Source organism: Pongo abelii, chromosome 23 (genome assembly GCF_028885655.2).
Source record: "Pongo abelii isolate AG06213 chromosome 23, NHGRI_mPonAbe1-v2.0_pri, whole genome shotgun sequence".
Classification (NCBI taxonomy): domain Eukaryota; kingdom Metazoa; phylum Chordata; class Mammalia; order Primates; family Hominidae; genus Pongo; species Pongo abelii.
Window position 1 is genome coordinate 31127429 of NC_085929.1, and position 20006 is coordinate 31147434.

At 53.8% G+C, this 20006-nt stretch overlaps 1 protein-coding gene and 1 long non-coding RNA gene across 3 annotated transcripts in view; one reads left to right on the forward strand and one right to left on the reverse strand.

Annotated features, from left to right (window-relative positions):
* Positions 1 to 1785: 1785 nt before the first annotated feature.
* Positions 1786 to 11970, forward strand: LOC129052589 (uncharacterized). The gene is made up of 3 exons (XR_008517658.2): positions 1786 to 3098; positions 5179 to 5340; positions 9054 to 11970. It is a non-coding gene; the product is annotated as an uncharacterized LOC129052589 (long non-coding RNA).
* Positions 8145 to 20006, reverse strand: part of PIWIL3 (piwi like RNA-mediated gene silencing 3) — an 85486-nt gene continuing 73624 nt past the window's right edge. The window contains exons 22-23 of one of the 2 annotated variants that reach the window (XM_024240025.3): positions 14987 to 19909; positions 14324 to 14707 (exon numbers count right to left, since the gene is read on the reverse strand). The gene's annotated coding sequence lies outside the window, so the exon portion shown is untranslated. Of the gene's footprint in view, positions 19910 to 20006 lie in introns of both variants that reach the window. The other variant, XR_010139446.1, reaches the window with a different exon arrangement.

The window sequence follows — 20006 nt, forward strand, 5'->3', positions numbered from 1 at the left end:
ATTATTTTCATAAGTAGTCCTATGATACTGGAGTGCAGTGGCGTGATCTCGCCTCACTGCAACCTCCGCCTCCTGGGTTCAAGCGATTCTCCTGCCTCAGCCTCCTGAGTAGCTGGGACTACAGATGCTCACCAACACTCCCAGCTAATTTTTGTATTTTTTTAGTAGAGACAGGGTTTCACCATGTTGGCCAGGCTGGTCTCAAACTCCTGATCTCAGGTGAACAGCCCACCTTGGCTTCCGAAAGTGCTGGGATTACAGGTGTGAGCCACAACACCCAGCCTCTATCTCATATTTTAAATAGAAATAACTTCAATTTTTTTATGGCAGGAACACACTCACACTCCTCTCTTTTAACTGGGAAAATCATGATAGCAAATTGTGTAAGAGACATGTCAAGAAACGTGAATTAAAAGCCAAACTCGGGGCCAGGCTCGGTGGCTCACGTCTGTAATCCCAGCACATTGGGAAGCCGAGGCAGGCGGATCACGAGGTCAGGAGACTGAGACCATCCTGGCTAACATGGTGAAACCCCGTCTCTACAAAAAAAAAAAAAAAAAATTAGCCAGGCGTGGTGGCGGGCACCTGTTGTCTCAGCTACTCGGGAGGCTGAGGCAGGAGAATGACGTGAACCCAGGAGGCAGAGCTTGCAGTGAGCAGAGATTGCGCCACTGCACTCCAGCCTGGGCGACAGAGTAAGACTCTGTCTCAAAAAAAAAAAAAAGAAGCCAAACTCTTCTGAATACTGTCGCCAAAATCCAACACAATACATTAGCAATGTTGATTCCCAGGTTGTTGTTTTTTTTAAAATTTTACTTTAAGTTCTGGGATACATGTGTAGAATGTGTGGGTTTGTTACATAGGTATACATGTGCCATGGTGGTTTGCTACACCTATCAACCTGTCATCTAGGTTTTAAGCCCTGCACGCATTAGGTATTTGTCCTAATGCTCTCCCTCCCCTTGCCCCCTAGCCCGACAGACTCCGATGTGTGATGTTGCCCTCCCTGTGTTCCTGTGTTCTCATTGTTCAACTCCCACTTACGAGTGAGAACATGCGGTGTTTGATTTTCTGTTCCTCAGTTAGTTTGCTGAGGTTGATGGCTTCCAGCTTCATCCATGTCCCTGCGAAGGACATGAACTCACCATTTTTTATGGCTGCACAGTCTTCCATGGTGTATATGTGCTACATTTTGGTTTTTCAAAGGAAAGGCTGGGGTTTTTGATGTGGATATAAATGCGATGGGATGAGGACAGGACCCCTACTGTTTAGGGTGCTGCTGGGGAGAGTGATGAGAAGGGACAGACCCATCAGGTTAGTTGAATGAACATTTGGTGAAAGAGGGGAGGAGGACTTGGGTGGTCCTCAGGGACAGTCCTGGGGTGGTGTCTCCAGGCTGTAGCTATGGAGGGGTCCCTCTAAGAGGAGAAAGGACTTGACTCTGTGCATTGTCCCTGCAGGGCCTAGGGATGAAATAGGAGTCTGAAGACACTGATCTTTGGTTTGGAAGAAATGAACAGGGATCTGTCCACTGTGCTGGCACAGCCACTGCCCATCCTCAGTCAGGCCTTAGTCCAGCTGCACAGACAATGGCTCAGATCAATATTGAGTGAGGCGGGAAGCTTTATAAACTGAGTCCATTAAGCCACCACTCCAGCCCAGGTGCCACTTATCAATTAAAGGGCATTAACTGCTCACCCAGGGTCGGTCAAATGGAGGGAAGCTAAGCGGTCATGTGACAGTTTGGAATGTTGCTCTCTAATACAGTTGGGTATTAGAAAGTCTAGTACAGTTAGGTGTCAGTTGGCTGCAGGGGTCCGTTGCAGACAACTGATCATTGGGAACATGTAGGCCATGGCAGCTGACTGTGAGCCTGCTAGGAAAGGATCGCCCTGTTTTGAATCACCCTCGTCCTTCAAAGGGGCTTCATTTGAGATAAACCGCATCCTGTTTTGGGTCTGGGATGGAAAGGAAGAGACAGAGGCCGGGTCATGTGTCCAAGCTCTTTTCCGGGCTCAGGCACCTATTCCAGGGCATCGGCCCTCCCTGAAACCTTGGGTCAGGACGTCTTGAGAGAGTCAGGGGAGTTCACGTTTTCGGGGGTCCAGAGCACAATCTGGAGGTCTCAAGGGTAAAGACATCTGTGGCTCCAAGGCCTCAGGTGCATCACACACCAGTGCAGTGACTGGAAAGTTGCCTGACCCCCTTAAAGAGAATGCCTTCAACTGTAAAGGGCAGGCCACAGCTCCTGCTCTGCCTGCCCACAGGGCTGACGTGGGGATCACGGGAGACGATGGCACATATTGTCCATGAGCTGTAAAGCCTCCCACACAGGCAAACGAAGAAAAGCCAGCCTCCATCCTCCCCTGCCCTGGAACATCCATGTCCCCTCTCTGGTCACCTGCTAGCAAGTGTGTAGTTTCTTCTCTCAGGCATTTAATGATGGAGAGGTCGTGGAGCATTGAAGAATCAGCCAGATTTTCTAAAGCTTTAACTCTGTTCAATGATGTTCAGCCTCATGATGCTAATAAGTCGACCCTAGTAAAGTGTTTAGACAGCAGTGCAGTGAACCAGGGGCTGAGGGGTTGCAGGACCTTCCTTGGTCCATGTGGCTCTAAGTGGGATTGAGCCCAGGCCCTCAGGTCCCAGCCCCCATGCTCAGTCACTCTGCTCAGTTGCCTTTCTGTACCGTCTCATCTACATAAAGGCATTTTCCACACAACCTTTCTCTTAGGTGTTTTTAGTGCACATGGAAACTCAAGATCTTCCTGAAGCCCAGTGTTGACTCAGAGGCTCTGTCAGGGAGTCAGTGAACAGTGGGATCCACCATTTGAGCTCTGCATAAATTATGGTCTGTTTTCTCTGGTCTTCTGCCAACAAGATGTCAGCAGCTCTCTTTGCTGTGAGTGTATTTCCCAGGATCTTAGCTGATGAATTTGAGGAGAAAAGCATTTTCTTCCTTCAAGAATCTATACAGCCCGAGTCCAGCAGCAAATCAACAAAGGGCCCCCGACCAAGCACAGGTGCACCTGCAGATGGTGAGCTGACGGCACTGTGGATACTCAACACTTACGCTGATTCAAGAATAATGATTGCAGGTTTGTTCCAAAGTTGCATATTTAAAATAAATAAAAATGCTGAGCCATATAATATTCATGTAAGAAAATTTTAATTTATGATTCAATCAGTAGTGCTTCAACCACATAAAGATACATTCACAGCTCAGCTTTGATTCACATTTAATAGCAAAATGCATCTGAAGCTCATGTTTAGACATTAACTGATTGTTAAACATTTGCTGAAATAGATCTGCCCCTAAAATAGTGTTGTCAAATGATTCTTTAATAGACATTATTATTCAGATAAGTTTTACATTAGCAAAAATATAGAGCAGATACTGAAGTTAGCACGTGCCCCTTTCCTCCATTTTCCCCATCATTGACATCTTATATTAGTATGGTGCATTTGTTATGGTTAATGAAACAATATTTAGAAATTATTAACTACATTTCTTTCTTTCTTTCTTTTTTTTTTGAGACGAAGTCTCACTCTGTCGCCCAGGCCGGAGAGCATTGGCGCGATCTCGGCTCACTGCAACATCTGCCTCCTGGGTACAAGCGATTCTCCTGCCTCAGCCTCCCGATTAACTGGGACTACAGGTGCCTGCCACCATGCCCAGCTAATTTTTTGTATTTTTAGTAGAGACGGGGTTTTACCGTGTTAGCCAGGATGTTTTCGATCTCCTAACCTCATGATCCACCCGCCTCAGCCTCCCTAGGTGCTGGGATTACAGGCGTGAGCCACCGCGCCCGGCCTATTAACTAAATTTCTTACTTGGCATTATGGATTATTGTGCATTTTCCAGTTTTTTTTTTTTTTTAATTTGCGATGTCTTGCTCCACCTTGCATGCACTCATGGGGAATCATTCTGCTGCTGACAACTCCTGTGCTTCACCTGTTACTCCTTCTCCCTTTTCCTGCTGTTTGTTTTTTGTTTGTTTGTTTTTGTTTTTGTTTTTTTTTGAGACCAGTCTCACTCTGTCACCCAGGCTGGAGTGCAGTGGTGCGATCTCGGCTCACTGCAACCTCTGCCTCCCATGTCCAAGTGATTCTCATGCCTCAGCCTCCCAAGTAGCTGGGATTACAGGTTCCTGCCACCACATCTGGCTAATTTTTATATTTTTAGTAGAGACGGGGTTTCACCGTGCTGGCCAGGCTGGTCTCAAACTCCTGACCTCAAGTGATCCGCCTACCTCGGCCTCCCAAAGTGCTGGGATTATAGGTGTGAGCCACTGCACCCCACTGGAAACAGCTGATTTTTTAAATTGTCTCTAGAGTTTGCCTTTTTACAAAATGACGCATGGTTTGAATCATAGAGTATGTAGCTTCTTCAATAGACATTAAAGATCATGCCATGTTGGTCCATGGTGCCAGCACCTTGCTGGTGACCATCCTAGCCTCCAGAACTGTGAGAAAGAAAAATCTGCTGTTTAAACCACTCAGCCCATGGTATTGGGTTTTTTTGTTTTGGTTTTGGTTTTTGTTTTCTGGAGACAGGGTCTCACTGTGTTGCCTAGGCTGGAGTGCAGTGGTGCGATCTGAGTCCATTGCAGCCTTGACCTTCCGGGCTCAAGTGATCCTCCCATCTCAGCTGGGACCACAGGCACACACCACCACACCGGGCTAATTTTCTTTCTGTTTTTGTAGAGATGGGGGTCTCACCATGTTGTCTAGGCAGGTCTTGATCTCCTGGCCTCAAGCAATCCACCTGCCTCAGCCTCCCAAAGTGCTGGGATAAGAGGCAGGAGCCACCACGCCCAGCCGGTATTGTTCTAGCAGCCTGCACTGACTCTGGCCGACTCTTGCAGAAGACACTGGTTAGAGAGGACAGTCAAGAGGGGCAACATCAGGCTTCAAGCTGTGTGAAAGGAGAAGTTTTGCTCAGCAGCAAGTTCTCTCTGGATTAAGAGTTTTGTGATTGGCAGCCGCAGTGAACTAGAGAGACGCGTCCGCCAGGGAAAGCCTGCACCTCCCCCAAGGTGTCATCTGTGCTGGCTTCTGGGGCCTTTGACCACTGCTTTCCATCTGGGATTCTGTGTTCACAGGGGGAACAAAAGGCCTGAGAAACACCACGTACGTGACTTGGTCTTCATGGTCTCTTCTCTCCTGTAATTGTAGGTGGCCTCAGGAAAGGAGTCTGTATTCTGCAATCACTGACTTGCTGCTGAAAAATCCAGATGAAAAGAAAGGCGGGGCTTTCCTGCTGGCTTCAGTCTCGAATCTGACTCCAGCTTCCTGCTGGCCACGAGGCAGGGGTGGTGGAAGGAGCGGTTTTTGCACGTAAAGAACTGTGGCCCCATTGTACAGTCCCTGGAGCAGCCATGTCCCTCTAGGTGGGTGGGTTTGTGTGCATGGGGCTCTGGGGGGTCTGCGTGGGTGTCGTGTGGTGTGACTGTGAATGTGTGTGGGAGTGTGTCTCCTCAGGGGAAGTGTCCCACCTACACAGCACAGGTGCCTCGTCAACATTCTCCAAGGGAACCCCACCGCCGCTGTGGGCTTTCCACACATTGACGCGTTCATGGCTCACCACAGCCTCGCCCAGGGGCTTTCCAGCCCCACGCCTCGGAAAATGAGGTACAGAGAATGACCCAGGCTCCTGAGCTTCTCTGTGAAAGAGCTGCAGGGTGAGTGGTGGGGGGCGGGGCATGTGGAAGCTCAAGACTACTGGGTGGCATTCATCACTCAGCAGCAGGCTCACTGGTCACAGTGCAGGGGTGATCCACCCCCATGTATATGCCTGGGAGTACCTGGGCATATGGAGTTCCAAGACACCACTCATGGTTAAAAGGCAGCCCCTGTGCTTACATAGCTGATGTCGTCTCTCTGTGTATATACCACAGATTTTCGCCCAGCCATTAGCCTAAAATGTCCAAGTCGTGGAAACAAAGTAGAAGGGTGGTGTCGGAGAGTGAAAAAAAATGGGGAAGACGGTGAAAGGGCACAAAGTTTCAGTGATGCGATGAGTACGTTCTGGAGACCTGGCACACAGCATGGTGACCGTAGTTCATAGTGATGAATTGCACGCTCGAGATCTGTGAGAAAGTGCACCTCAAATATCCTCACCACACAAACAAATGGCAGCAGTGTGAAGCGATGGGTACGTTCATTAGCTTGATGGCGGTCATCATTTCACAGTTTGCATATATCAAAACTTCACATTGTACACTTTATACATACACATTTTTGAATTTTTCAATTATGCCTCAATAAAGCCAGAAAAAAATCCTCAGAAATACTCAAATTCTGTGAGCTATCCATGGACACTGATGAATTAGAACCAGCAGGACCCCTGGTGGTCAGTGAGGCCCATCAGCCTCGTTGAAGCTCCCTGGTGCAGCAGAGTTAGAGCATTAGCTCCCGGCCCACACCTCCCTCTATGAGGAGCCGCCCTTCCTGCCTGTGTGAGCAGGAGCGCCTCTGACCAAGGAGCACACACGTGGGATAGAAACGCAAGCCTCCGAGCAGAGCTACCGCATGGAAAACAGCGGGTATTTTTAAGTGACCTGACATTGTATTTTCAAAATATCTGTAACTGATTATCTTTAAGAAATAGGCTTAGTGAATAAATATAACACAATATTTTGTATAGACCCAGGCCCCCAAAGTAAGATTGCTTTTCGTCAATCACGAAACCTTATGTGACAAAGGAGAAATGCACCGGCGGCATATGTAGGTCCCTGGAGGTTGAGGTGTTCTAGGGAGAGGTCAGGGAGATACTGGCAATTCAGCGGCAGTTCAACGTGGCGGGAGAGGTGAGGGACGCTCTTGTTGCATCACAGTGTACAGCTGGGCACAGGGGAGACTGAGCATTTCCTGTCGATATTTTCTTTTTTTTTGAGGCAGAGTCTCGCTCTGTTGCCCAGGCTGGAGTGCAGTGGCGCAATCTCTGCTCACTGCAAGCTCTGCCTCCTGGGTTCACACCATTCTCCTGCCTCAGCCTCCCGAGTAGCTGGGACTACAGGCACCCGCCACCACGCCCGGCTAATTTTTTGTATTTTTAGTAGAGACGGGGTTTCACCGTGTTAGCCAGGATGGTCTCGATCTCCTGACCTCGTGATCTGCCTGCCTCGGCCTCCCAAAGTGCTGGGATTACAGGCTTGAGCCACCACGCCCGGCCCATTTCCTGTTGGTTTAGGTGGCCTCTAGCTCCACAGCTGAGGACTCTGAACCTCATCCCAGTCCTTCTCCTCTTTTCCAAGCCTCTCCCACCCAGGAGGATGGCTCAGCAGCAGCTGAGCCCATGCGGCAAACCCACCACACCTGTGCATGCCAGTGCTGCGTCCATCTCAAGCTAGGGCCCCGAGCCATCCATAAGCAGCACTACCAATACACTGCCAGCCAGCCACTCTGTCCTCCTGGCCTCCCTGAGAGGCTGCTGGAGGAAGAGTCCCACCTCACAGTACGGAAAGATTGCCTGTTTTTGTCCAAAATAGACATGATGCTTTGTTGTTTGATTTCATTTCAAACTGGTTCATGTATGAAAATCTGGCAATATACATAACGTTATACATGCCGTTTCCTGACAAGACAGTGTCAACCATGAATGGCAGCCTCAGCTTATAAACAAACTGTCTGGGAGAGGGCCTGTCCTCAGCACCTGTACTTCTTTCTTCTGGGACTAAGAATTTTCCAATTGCCAGCCGGCCTGTAATCCCAGCACTTTGGGAGGTGGAGGCGGGCGGATCATGAGGTCAGAAGATCGAGACCATCCTGGCTAACACGGTGAAACCCCGTCTCTACTAAAAATACAAAAAATTAGCCAGGCAAAGTGGAACTTTCCTTTCGGCTTTAGTTGGAAAAGCCTCCTTGATTTTGGGTTCCTGTTGAGGGTGAGGATCAGAGAAGTGGTGATGGAAGCTGATTTTCCAGATAAAGAGTGACGGGCATGTTTCAAGGAGCAGCTAGACTCCCCTGCGGACAGTGGGAGGCTGGTGCACGGGGCAGGTGCTGTGTGTGTGAATGTGTCCACTGTTCTCTGAGTGTGTCTATGTAGTAGTCCCTGGATTCATTTCCCCTCTAGCAGCACAGCCACTATTGTCAGTTTCCAAATGAAAAACTCGCATCTCCATGATTGTAAGTATATACATATATAAAGAGATATTTAACATTTATCCAATTTTACACTTAATATGTGTGCAGTTCATGACACTCCAGGCTGTGGCCCAGGGCTAGGGGAGACGAGGGTTGGATCCTGGGGACAGCGAGGTGTCCCCTCCCCTCTGCTGCGGCTTCCCTAATTTTCCAGCACAGGGTTTGCAGGGCCATGCTCTTCACTCTGCTTACAAGTTGCCCCCAGCTGTGAAGCCCTCTAGGACCTGGATGTGAATCCACTGTTTAGCCCCTGCTAGGGCCTCACGGAGTGGCCAGTACTTGTGCCTGTGCACAGGAAGTTCCTATTAGATGAAAGGTAACACTTGTCCATTGATAGCTACCCTGCAAGGAAAATCCAGGGGAGGGGAGGTGATGTCTCCCGCATCTCTGGATCCCCAGCGCTGTGCTCTCCAGGGTGGCACTCATTAGCCAGGGGTGTCTATTTAATTTTTTTAAAATGTAATATCTAGTCCCTCATCATACTAGGCACGTTTCCAGTGCCCAGTAGCCCTTCACTCAATGCAAAGAGAACATTCCCATCCACACAGAACAGTCTTGCAGCAACAGCTCTGACTTGGCACAAGGTCTGTTTATTGGATCACGGACCTGAAGCCTGCCCGTTGTGGTTGGAGCCCCACGTTGATAAGGCTCACGGTGAAAGCTGTAATGATCCGGAGGACAGGGAGTGGTAGGTTGAAAGGGGGTCCTCTCTAGATGTGAAAGTTTGCAAATGTGAGCAGTGACTCGCTGAAGGCCTCTGACTCCAGAGAGCCCAGGTAAGTTCTGACAAGGCAGAGGATGGAGCAGGGAGTTGCTGTGGGAGCCAGTATGGCCTCCCCTGCAGCAGGGAGGCCGGGTGAGCCTCTGGGTAACACCTTTCTTGCTGGTGTTTGTGTCTCCAGAGCTTGACTGGCCACAGGAAACATGATTCCAGCAGTGACAATGAAGACACTCCAGGTAGATGTGCACACTGGAGAGAGGGCGCCACGGAAGACGCTTCCCAGGGGCAGCCCAGCCAGGCCTGCTGCTTCAGAGATGAGGAAGGAAGAGGGGGATGAAATCAGAAAAAACGGAAATAGGTGTAATTTGTAAAATGTTAGTGATACAATTTAAAAAGCGATTATGCCTGTGGCCTCTGAGTGTCAGGTTTGCCATCATCTGTTCTTGCTTTGCTTCTCAAACATTATCTTTCCCACATGACCTGCTCTTTTCTGCCTCTGCCTCCACCAAATATCAAACACTTGGTGTTGTTGGTTATCATCTCTTGAGAACTGAGCATAGAGCGATTGGGCTGGGTTTTGGTTCTGGCCTGCACTGCAGAATATCCATGGACACAGCTCTCTCGCAGACACTAGAACCTGGGGACCCAGCTCTCCCAGTGCGCGTCAGGTGGGGGTTGGATGTGGACCTCTCCCATCTGCACTCCCAGGTCTTGTAGCAGCAACTTGGTGTTTCTGTCCCCTCTGCTTACTTCTGGTTTAACAACACTCCTGTGGTCGTGGAACTTCAAGAATCAGCCTCGGTGTGGAGCAGTTATAGCAAACTCAGTCCCTTCTATGATGACCTCTGGAGCTGGGCCGGGCCCTCCAAGTCCTGAAGTGGGTGAGGGGCTCGGCCTTCATCACTGCACACAACTCGACCATGGAATGCAGGCTGTCCCTGGAAGAGCAATTGTGAGTGACCCTAATCCAACTGCAAGACCCATAAGGCATCTCAGATGACACTGGTTGACCAGTAATATTCAGGCATTTGGGAAAGCACGTTCAGCCCTGAAGAGCCATCGTGATGGACACTGTCACATCCACTAGTGTCCACCCTTTGCACTGCCTAGACACACTCATTTCATGGAGTAGTTTCTCCAGGAATCTGTTTGGCCTTTTTTCCCAGAAAAAAAAAATTGTCAAGAAGTTGTCGGTGGAAGGAGCCACAGGCCCTGCTGGTCTCCAGCTGTAACTGATGCTCGCCGCCCTCCTCCTCCACTGCCCTTCAAGCTGCCTCTGCCAGACACTGAATGTGCGTCCACAAAGCCATGTATGGACATCCTAACCCCCAGTGCGATGGCCTCAGGAAGCACAGCCTCTGTGCAGTGATTAGGTCAGAAGGGCTGAGCCCTCACCAAAGTGCTTCCCGTAGCTTCTCCCACGCGCACCCTGCAAGGACACAGCAAAAAGACAGCGGCCTGTGAAGGAGGAAGCTGCCTTCACCAGGCATGGCCTCACCCAGAGCCTCCGTACTTCCCAGCATAAGTAAATTTCTGTTGTGTGTGCGCCACCTAGTTTACGGAATTTTACGACAGCACTCAGCATGGACTGTCTGCGTCACTATGGACAGACTCGCTGTGCCAAGGAGCACAGTAACACCCTGCCTCCTGCTTGGGCTGGGCCCCATGATGAGAGGGCAGCCTTGTCACCAAGCAGGGAGCCTAAAATCAGACAGGGACCCCTGGGCCCTGGTTGCTGGTGTCACCTATGAGACCCTGGGCTAATAGATTAGATTGGGCTTCTGTTGGATGCAGTGGGCAGAGCGGCTGCTGCTGATGACCCCAGCACTGCAGCCACAGGGGAGTGTGCCAGCCCTCCAGGAGCTGTGGACAGTGACGCTTCCTGAGTCACCACAGCCTGGGAGGCGGCTCCTGAAAACAGATGCGAGACCAAAAGGTCAGGAGAGGAGACAGGGCAGGAAGCCTCAGTGTTGCCTGCCCTCCCCCAGTGCAGAAGCTGTGCAGGCAGCCTGGACCATGAGCAGAAGAGGAGCCCAGCCATGGCGTAGACGGCCCAGGGCAGTGCTGTTCTAGACCTGCTCCCGCAGGGCCACCCCCCGCTCCTGGGGTCACACCAGGTCCCTGAGGGGTAGGAGCTTCCAGGCAGAGGAGCTCCCCTCTAGGGGACTCACGGGACAGTCTCTGCTACTGAGTTGCTGCACATCAGCCACCATGAACTCATGGTACCCAGGCCTGGAGGAGCTTTCCCAGCTGTCCTTGCTCTGCAGAGCCTGGCTCAAGGTGCCTGCTGGGGTCCCAGGTGCTGACCCTGCTCCTGCAGGTCTTTCCTGTTCCTGGTGAGCACCATACAGCCTGGCGTGGAGGACGCAGGAAGAAGAGCAGCAGCGACGCAGGCATAACCACGAGGGACTGCCCAGAGAGAAGTGGGAAGGGAGCCACACGGCCCCTTGGCCAGAGATTCTGTGCAAATGCCGAATAAGCATATGACACGTATTGAGCATTATGAGTCTGAAACGGGAAATTAAGTCATCATGCTCTCTCATTACGCAAACACAATGATGGCCCGGAGGGAGTCGAGCAGCAGGAAGAACTTTTTTTTTTTTTTCTTGGAGACAGAGTCTCACTCTGTCGCCCAGGCTGGAGTGCAGTGGCGCAATCTTGGCTCACTGCAAGCTCCGCCTCCCGGGTTCACGCCATTCTCCTGCCTCAGCCTCCCGAGTGGCTGGGACTATAGGCGCCCGCCACCACGCCTGGCTAATTTTTTGTATTTTTAGTAGAGACGAGGTTTCACCGTGTTAGCCAGGATGGTCTTGAACTCCAGACCTTGTGATCCACCCGCCTCGGACTCCCAAAGTGCTGGGATTACAGGCGTGAGCCACCGCGCCTGGCTGGCAATTGGAAAATTCTTAGTCCCAGAAGAAAGAAGTACAGGTGCTGAGGACAGGCCCTCTCCCAGACAGTTTGTTTATAAGCTGAGGCTGCCATTCATGGTTGACACTGTCTTGTCAGGAAACGGTATGTATCACGTTATGTATATTGCCAGATTTTCATATATGAACCAATTTGAAATGAAATAAAACAACAAAGCATCATGTCTATTTTGGACAAAAACAGGCAATCTTTTCTTACTGTGAGGTGGGACTCTTCCTCCAGCAGGCTGAGGCAGGAGAATGGCATGAACCTGGGAGGCAGAGCTTGCAGTGAGCCGAGATCGTGCCACTGCACTCCAGCCTGGGCGACAGAGCGAGATTCCGTCGCAAAAAAAAAGAAAAGACTGTGTCCAAGCCAGGCAGATGCAGCTGGGCAGTGGCAGGTGGGCATGAGTTGGGAGGTCCACTCCCTGATCCCTGGCTGTGGATGGGCCAGAGGGCTCAGGCGCTGTGGCAGCTGGCCAGGGAAGGTGCACTTGCAACATACTGTTTGTCTTCTGCTGCCCAAACTCTCCTCAACTTGTAATTTAAAAATAGAAGTGTTTCTGACTTAATTTCTGAGAAAGCACCAAGTAACGGGATTTGTGGATGGACTTGAAGAGCCAAGAAATCAACACTGGCTGCCTCTCGACCTGGAGAATTACAGAGCCCATGAATTCTCTGGGCCTCAGCTCCGGTCCCAGGCTCTGTGCACAAAGAGAGGTGGGCCTGGTGGGTGGTGTGGAGCTTGGCCTTTCACCTCATGGCTGGCTCAGCCCTCCCTCCTGGGACAGGTGGCCCTGCTGGGCCCTCCATGCCTCCTCTCATCTCTGTGAGGGGAGCTCCCAGCCTCTGCCTAGAATACCTGGGCAGCGTGATCAGACCTCGGGCCCCCTGTACCATCACCCCATTCCACGCTGGGAAGCTTGAGGACCCGGGCAGGGCCCCAGTGTGTCACAGAGCTTGGCCACTGTGCAACTGCACCACAGCTCTGGCCTCTGGCCAGGCCTTGCCCACCAACCTCTGCCCTCTGCACTGTGTCCTCCACCCTGGCCATGCACAGGGGTTGGGGGGTGGGCAGGCACATGGTGCAGCCTGCCAGTGGAGCCCTGGCAAGTTCTCTTCACTCCTGTGCCAGCCACCCCAGGGAGCACCAGGGATTGAATAAATAACTGCCACGTTTATTAAAAAATAAATTTGGTGCCTAACGGAAGTGCTGTTTCTATACATAGAAAAAAAAAAGTTTAAAATAAAAACCAAAACAGTTTTCAAAGTCGCCGTGGCATTAATTACTCATCTCTTGCTAATGAAAACATGGCTTTGCTGGTACGGCCCCCCTCTGTCCAAATAAGACTAGGGCTCAGGGAAAGGCTGGCCTTAAGGGCAGGGAGCTGGTGGCCCCTGAATAAAATGGGGGTGGCTGTGATATCCTCCATGGCTATTTAGGGAGCACCCACTGTGTGCCAGGCTCTGCTGGCCTGGGGGAGTGCACAGTGGGCACTGGTCACCAGGCAGGCACAGGGGGCAGTCTGCATCCCTCCACAGTCAGGCCTGGGGAATGGGTTGGGGGTCTGACCTAGATAAGAGGGAGGGGGCAGCAGGAGGGGCTGGCTGGGCAGCAGAGCCACCTCTTGGAGGAGAGAAATAGGGACAGAGGCCACCCTGGCTGGTGCCAGAGGATAGTGGCTGCACGTCTGGGCACCCAGGCCAGAGGCCCGGCAAACCCCCACATGGTGGGTGGGTGAGGCCCTGTTCTAAGTCATTTGATGACCCAGCCACCCTCTCAGATGCTGCTGGATCCCAGAGGGAGAGAGGGAGCTTTCAGGCCTTGTGTGGCACCCAGACGTGCTGTGCCTCACTCCTAACGTGCCCCACCAGCCAGAACCAGCCACGTGGTGATGCCACACCAGAAAGGGCCGGCCTGCCAGGCAGGGGCAGATGGGAGCAACTTGGAAAACAGCGGCAGGAGCTTCCACTTCCTCTGCCTCCACCTCTCCAGCAGACCATATGGCACACCCTGCCCAGCCGTGTGCAGCGGGGAAGTTGGCGCCAGGCCTTGGGCACCTGAGCCCACAGTGGCCATCGCTGTCCTGTCGCTGATCCTGGGCGCTGATGGGAACCCGAACAAAGCTGGGTCCAGAGCCCTGTGGTTTGAGCTCCCCATCCTCAAGGCCCAGGAGCTCCTCCTGCAGTCATCTGGGGCAATGGTAGCTCTGTGGGGAGGCCTGGAGCACTTGTTCTTTTTTTTTTTTTTTTTTTTTGAGACGGAGTCTCGCTGGTCACCCAGGCTGGAGTGCAGTGGCGTGATCTCGGCTCACTGCAAGCTCCACCTCCCGGGTTCACGCCATTATCTCAGTCTCCAGTGTAGCTGGGACTACAGGTGCCCTCCACCACACCCGGCTAATTTTTTTGTATTTTTTTTTTTTTTTTTAGCAGAGACGGGGTTTCATCGTGTTAGCCAGGATGGTCTCGATCTCCTGACCTCTTGATCCACCTGCCTCAGCCTCCCAACGCTGGGAGTACAGGCGTGAGCCAGGCCGCATTTGTTTTTTTGTTCATTCATTTATTTATCCACAAATGTCCCCGAGTTGGCCCGGCTGGTCTCCTGGGGAAAGGGGGTGCTGATCCCATTAGTCGCCTGCCTGGCCGGGGGTCTGGGAGGTCCAGAAGAAGCCTCTCTGAGCTGCCGTGGGTGCAGGTGGTATCCAGGGCGACAGCTCCTGGGAGGGGGAGATGAGCCTTGCCCTGAGGTGGTGAAGTGGAACCCCGGCAGGGGCCTTTGAAGCTCCGGCAGCCCCTGGGGCAGGTCAGGGAGAGGGGAGAGGCTGCCAGGCGCGGGGGCGATCGGAGGGTGAGGCTCCTTCTCTGCTGGGCGGCTCCTTCCTGGTTAGCAAGGGCTGTTGTGTCCTGGCCCCTGTGCTGGCTCCTGGGATGTGGAGTGGAACCTGCATCCCCGCTGCCCGTGTGCGAAGACCCGGGCGGCTGGGCCCCAGGCTCAGGGTTTGTGTGCCGGAGACCCGGCAAAGCTGGTCAGAGCCTGGCGGGACCTGGCCCTGCGATGGCCCAGCTGGGTGTATTCAGAAGGCCCGCGAGGAGCCGGCCTGGATACCTCGGCCTGATTTCAGCCTGGGAGCGGGTGAGGGGAGGCAGCGGGCCTGCCACCGAGCCGCCGCCCGCAATGCCCTCCCCCGACAGTGGGTCTGACTTCGCTGGAAGCATCCTTCAGCCTGGTGTGGATTTCCTGTCTTCACCGAAGCCGCAGCGCCGGCCAGGCGCAGGAGTTGAGCGGCGGTCAGGCCCAGGGATAATTTTCGTTTGTGGGGTCAGGGGCCGGGGAGACCCAAACCTTCCAGAGTTGGGGGTTCTCATCTCGCCTGTCACTCCATGGCTCCCTTTGGCGGCTCTTTATCTGGCGTGGGTGCTGGGCCCGCCCTGTGCTGTGGGCAGCTGTCCAGCCTAGAGCCTACCCCTGACCCTGGGTCTATCCTCAGGGCCCCTTTCAGGGCTGGAGCAACTGTGACACAATTGCTGAGCTCAGCCTGTGTCAGGCGCACAAGACCTCACTTGGGAGACAGTGCAGCAGCAGTGGGCTCAGAGAGGGATCTTCAGCTGCTAGTCACACAGCCAGGCCGGGAGAGGTACACACTCTGGTACCTGATTCCCCATCAGCACTGGGTGGGCTGAGGAGTGGGGTGGGGGCCCAGGGTGGGGGAGAGAAAGGAACTGGGTACAGAGGGAGAGCCAGGGACCAGAGGGCATCATGGAGATGAAGGGGCAGGCAAGCCCAGGAGGGCACACATCATGGCACAGCAGGCAGACACAGACATACATGCCCATACAGCAGTGTGCTCTCTCACACACACACACATGCTCACATGGGCAGCACGCTCACACACACACACAGGCAGCATGCTCACACACACACACACACACATAAGCACCACACATATGTGCACATGGACAGCACACACATGCACACGTGAGCAGCACACTCACACACACACAGGCAGCATGCTCACACACACGGGCAGCATGCTCACACACAGGCACAGATGGGCAGCATGCTCACACACACACATGCACACATGGGCAGCATGCTCACACACACACATGCACACATGGGCAGCATGCTCATACACATGCACACGTGAGCAGCACGCTCATACACACGGGCAGCATGCTCACACACAGGCACACATGGGCAGCATGCTCACACACACGGGCAGCATGCTCACACACAGGCACACATGGGCAGCATGCTCACACACGGACACGGGCAGCACACATCCACACATGAGCAACATACACACAAGCACACGTGCACATGGACAGCACATAGATACACACACATGCACATTGTGGGCCACACATTCTCACACACATGCACACATGCTTGCACATGGGAAGCATGCTCACACACACACACCCATGTGGGCAGCACACACACATGAGCATACACACACACACGAGCATACACACACGTGCAGCACACATACATGAGGCAACATGCTCACAGACACACGTGCACACACACAGGCACACTGAGAACAAGCCGTGGGGCCTGCGGTGAGAACAACGAGGGCGCCGGGCAGGCAAAGCGGCTGCTGCAGAAATAAATAGTCCCTGGTAGACAGGCCTGGCTCACCTTCTCCAAAGCCAAAGCGTGGCTGCAAGCCCCCAGCTCTGGGGAAGGGCTCTGAGGCCCCGCCCCCACCTTCCAGTGGTTCCTGGGACCTGCAGGGAGCATCCCAAGCAGGGGCCGTGGGGTGCGGGACTCTACCATGTGATCCCTGAGGCTGGGCCTGGCCGAGCATGCCTAGGCCCCCGCAAACCCTGCACGTCTCCAGGTCCCCCAGCGCAGCAGCAGTGCGGGGAGTGGAGATGTGAAGATGGGGAAGAAGGAGGCTGGCATTGCAGGGCTGCCCTGTGTTCTCCATGGAGTGGGGGCAGGAACACTCCAGGCCTGTTGGGGCCCTGTGAGGGTATCAGGGACCCCAGGCCAGGCCTGGGTCGGATCCGTCACTCCCTGGAGGAGGCATCTGAGTCCAGGGATGCCAGACAGGCTGGTGCCAGGCCTGACCGGGCCTCAGGCATATGGGCATCCACAGCTGTCTGGCGCCAGCCCCAGGCTGAGGGGCAGCTAGCAGGGTGTAGGAACTCCGGGGCCCTCAGCTTGCAGCGCAGAAAAGAGTAACTGCTCTGCTGTTAGAACAATTTTGCTCTTCAAAAAGCTAACAGTTGTTTACAGTCAGTGTGTGGGAGCTGCCCCCTGGGTGATGGATTCTGCCGATCCAGCCCTCCCTTGGCTTCCGGTGAGGAGGGGTCATCCCAGGCTTCGGGTCAGTATGGGCAAAGCAGACCACTGGGGACCGGGCCATTATCTTCTTGGCCACTCCCCGTCCCCTTGGCTGTTGTCCTGTGTGCTGCCCTGGGAGAGTGCAAGGAAAGGCGGCCCCCTGAGGCTGATACAAGGTGGCATGGTGATGCGAGGGGGTGGGGAGGGAGGACAACTGTGGGAAGCGTGAGGTGCAGTGGAAAGGTCAGGGAGGCCTTCTGAGAAGGCCGGCAGGGAGCGCTGCCCAGGGCCTGGAAAGCGTGCATAGCAGGGGGCAGCGTGAGAGTAGCCAGCAAGGGCAAAGCCCAGTGGGTGTGGGGATTCCCTGGGGGATGGGCCCCGATGCCCCTAAACTGGTCCAGCTCTCTAGACCAGACTAGTGTGCAATGTGGAGGCCGAGCAACATTCCCCTTCAACTGTATGCATATACAGTAGGTGCTCAACAGACACTTGCTGGGTCCCACAATAGCCCTAGACAGAGGACCAAGGTCTGGGCTGGGCACACTCTGGGCTCCTGTGATGGCAGCCCTGAGCTGGTTTCTGAGTGTAGAGGGAGGGGCTGTCAAGGGTGGAACCCAGGCATGCAAAAGCCTGGAGGCCGGCGCAGGGGCAGGGCACCTGCCGCCTCGAGACACCACTGAGGCTCAAAGCCACCTGCCAGTTCCCACCTGCCTGGCACAGGACCCTGTGGGGGTAGGGGTGGCCAGATGGGGCAGCTCCTTATCTCCCTGGAACCCGTACCCTCAGAGGCCCAGGATCCCTGGAGGAGGTTCCAGGGCTGGGACAGACGGGCTGATTCTGTCTAGGATGGGGGCACACAAAGACTTCCTGAGGGGCACTTCAAGGCCACAGCAATCTAGGTGGGACAGAGACATCAGTCAGAGGCACCCTGTGGACACTCCCAGGTCCAGCTCCTGGTACTGTGTCTGAGAAGCCAGTTGTTCCCTCGCAGGCTGCCAAGGCACCGCACAGTCCTGGCCTGAATTGTTGTGGGGTTTTGGGGGAGGAGGGTCCTCTGGGAGGTCACTGAGCCTGGACTTTGGGGTGAGAGACCCAGAGCCCTCAGATGCTTGGGGCCTCAAGGCCCAACTTTCAGCCAAACAAAAGCTGGGGGCACAGGCGGGGGATCACCCTCCAGGGAGGATGCAGAAGCTGAGCCAGGCTGGGCTGAAGCTCCTTACCTGATCTGGTGTCCTCCTGTGCAATGGCATGAGAGCCTCAGGGCACAGCTGGTCTCTGTGATACCCCCCTGAGACTCCTGGGGAATGTTCCCAATGACCACTGCTGGGCCACTGCCCAACCACATCACACATGCCCCTGCCAGGACTCAGGCAAAACCCAGCTGGCCCTGGTGCGGCCGCCCAACAGCCCTGCAGGGCCTGGTGCTGGACCAGGGCATTGGATCCAGCCTCTCCCCCATGGGGCTCTGGGGCCTTTGGGGGCCCTTGAGGGCCTTGCTGCACCTTCCCACGACTCATCTCTGGACTCAGCCCCAGTGTGGACGCTCGCCCTGGGCTGAGCCAGCCCCTCCAGCCACGTTCTGCAGCTCGAGGAAGGAACTGCCCTTTGCAGCTGGGATCTGCCTGAGCTTTAGCAGCAGCCTTGAATTGTAATGCTGAGCAGCTGGCGAATAACACCACACACAGCACCCAAGAGCCCGGGTGAGCCCTGAGTGGGGCTGGGCTATGGTATCTTTGGCTTCTGGGCCCTTCTCAGAACAGACCCTCCAGGCCACTCTCCCCCGCACCCCTGGTTGCTGCACTGGGTGCAGGAGTCCACAGCCAGGTCAGCTGCTGCCCGGGGAGAAGACCAAGACTGCAAACCCTGCCCAAGCCTGCGGGCAGCCTTCCTGGCAGCAGCACCATTTGCTGCTTGGGATCAGCCAGGCTGGCTCCCCGCAGATGGGAGGGCTGTGAGGTGAGCACCAGCGAGCCCCTGGAGGTGCCAGAAAATGCCAGTGTGGGCACCAGGGGGTTTCCTTGGGCTGGCACATCAGGGAAGCCCACTGGGACTGCTCTGTGCCCACGATGGAAGCTCAAGTCCCAGGAGCTGGGGTCTCACCACACGGTGCTGCTCCAGGAGCTGCACCTCAGTGAGGGTCGCTGGCTGGCTGAGGGGGGCAGATCACTGAGGTCAGGAGTTTGAGACCAGCCTGGCTAACATGGTGAAACCCTGTCTCTACTAAAAATACAAAAATTAGCTGGGTGAGGTGGCAGGGTGCCTGTAGTCCCAGCTACTCGGGAGGCTGAGGCAGGAGAATTGCATGAACCTGGGAGGGGGAGGTTGCAGTGAGCCGAGATCACGCCATTGCACTCCAGCGTGGGCAAGAGAGTGAGACTCCATGTCAAAAACAAACAAAACAAAACAAAACACTGGGATGATAATCATATGCCAAAATGTTCACAGTGATTATTCTTTGCTGATGGAATTAAGGTGGCTTTATGTCTTCACATGAGTTTGTATTTTCCACATTTTATACAATGACTATGTATGACTTAAATAATTAGAAAAAAATGTAGAGGCTGGGCGCGGTGGCTCATGTCCGTAATCCCAACACTTTGGGAGGCCGATGTGGGTGGATCACGAGGTCAGGAGCTCGAGTACAGCCTGGCCAACATGGTGAAACCCCGTCTCTACCAAAAATACAAAAATTAGCTGGGCGTGGTGGTGGGTGCCTGTAGTCCCAGCTACTTGGGAGGCTGACGCAGGAGAGTTGCTTGAACCCAGGAGGTGGAGGTTGCAGTGAGCTGAGATCATGCCACTGCACTCCAGCCTGGGCAACAGCGTGATACTCTGTCTCAAAAAAAAAAAAGAAAAGAAAAGAAAAAATAAAAAAAATGTAAGGACTCCAGATAATTCATAGATCAGCTTCATTCTGCCCAAAGTGAGC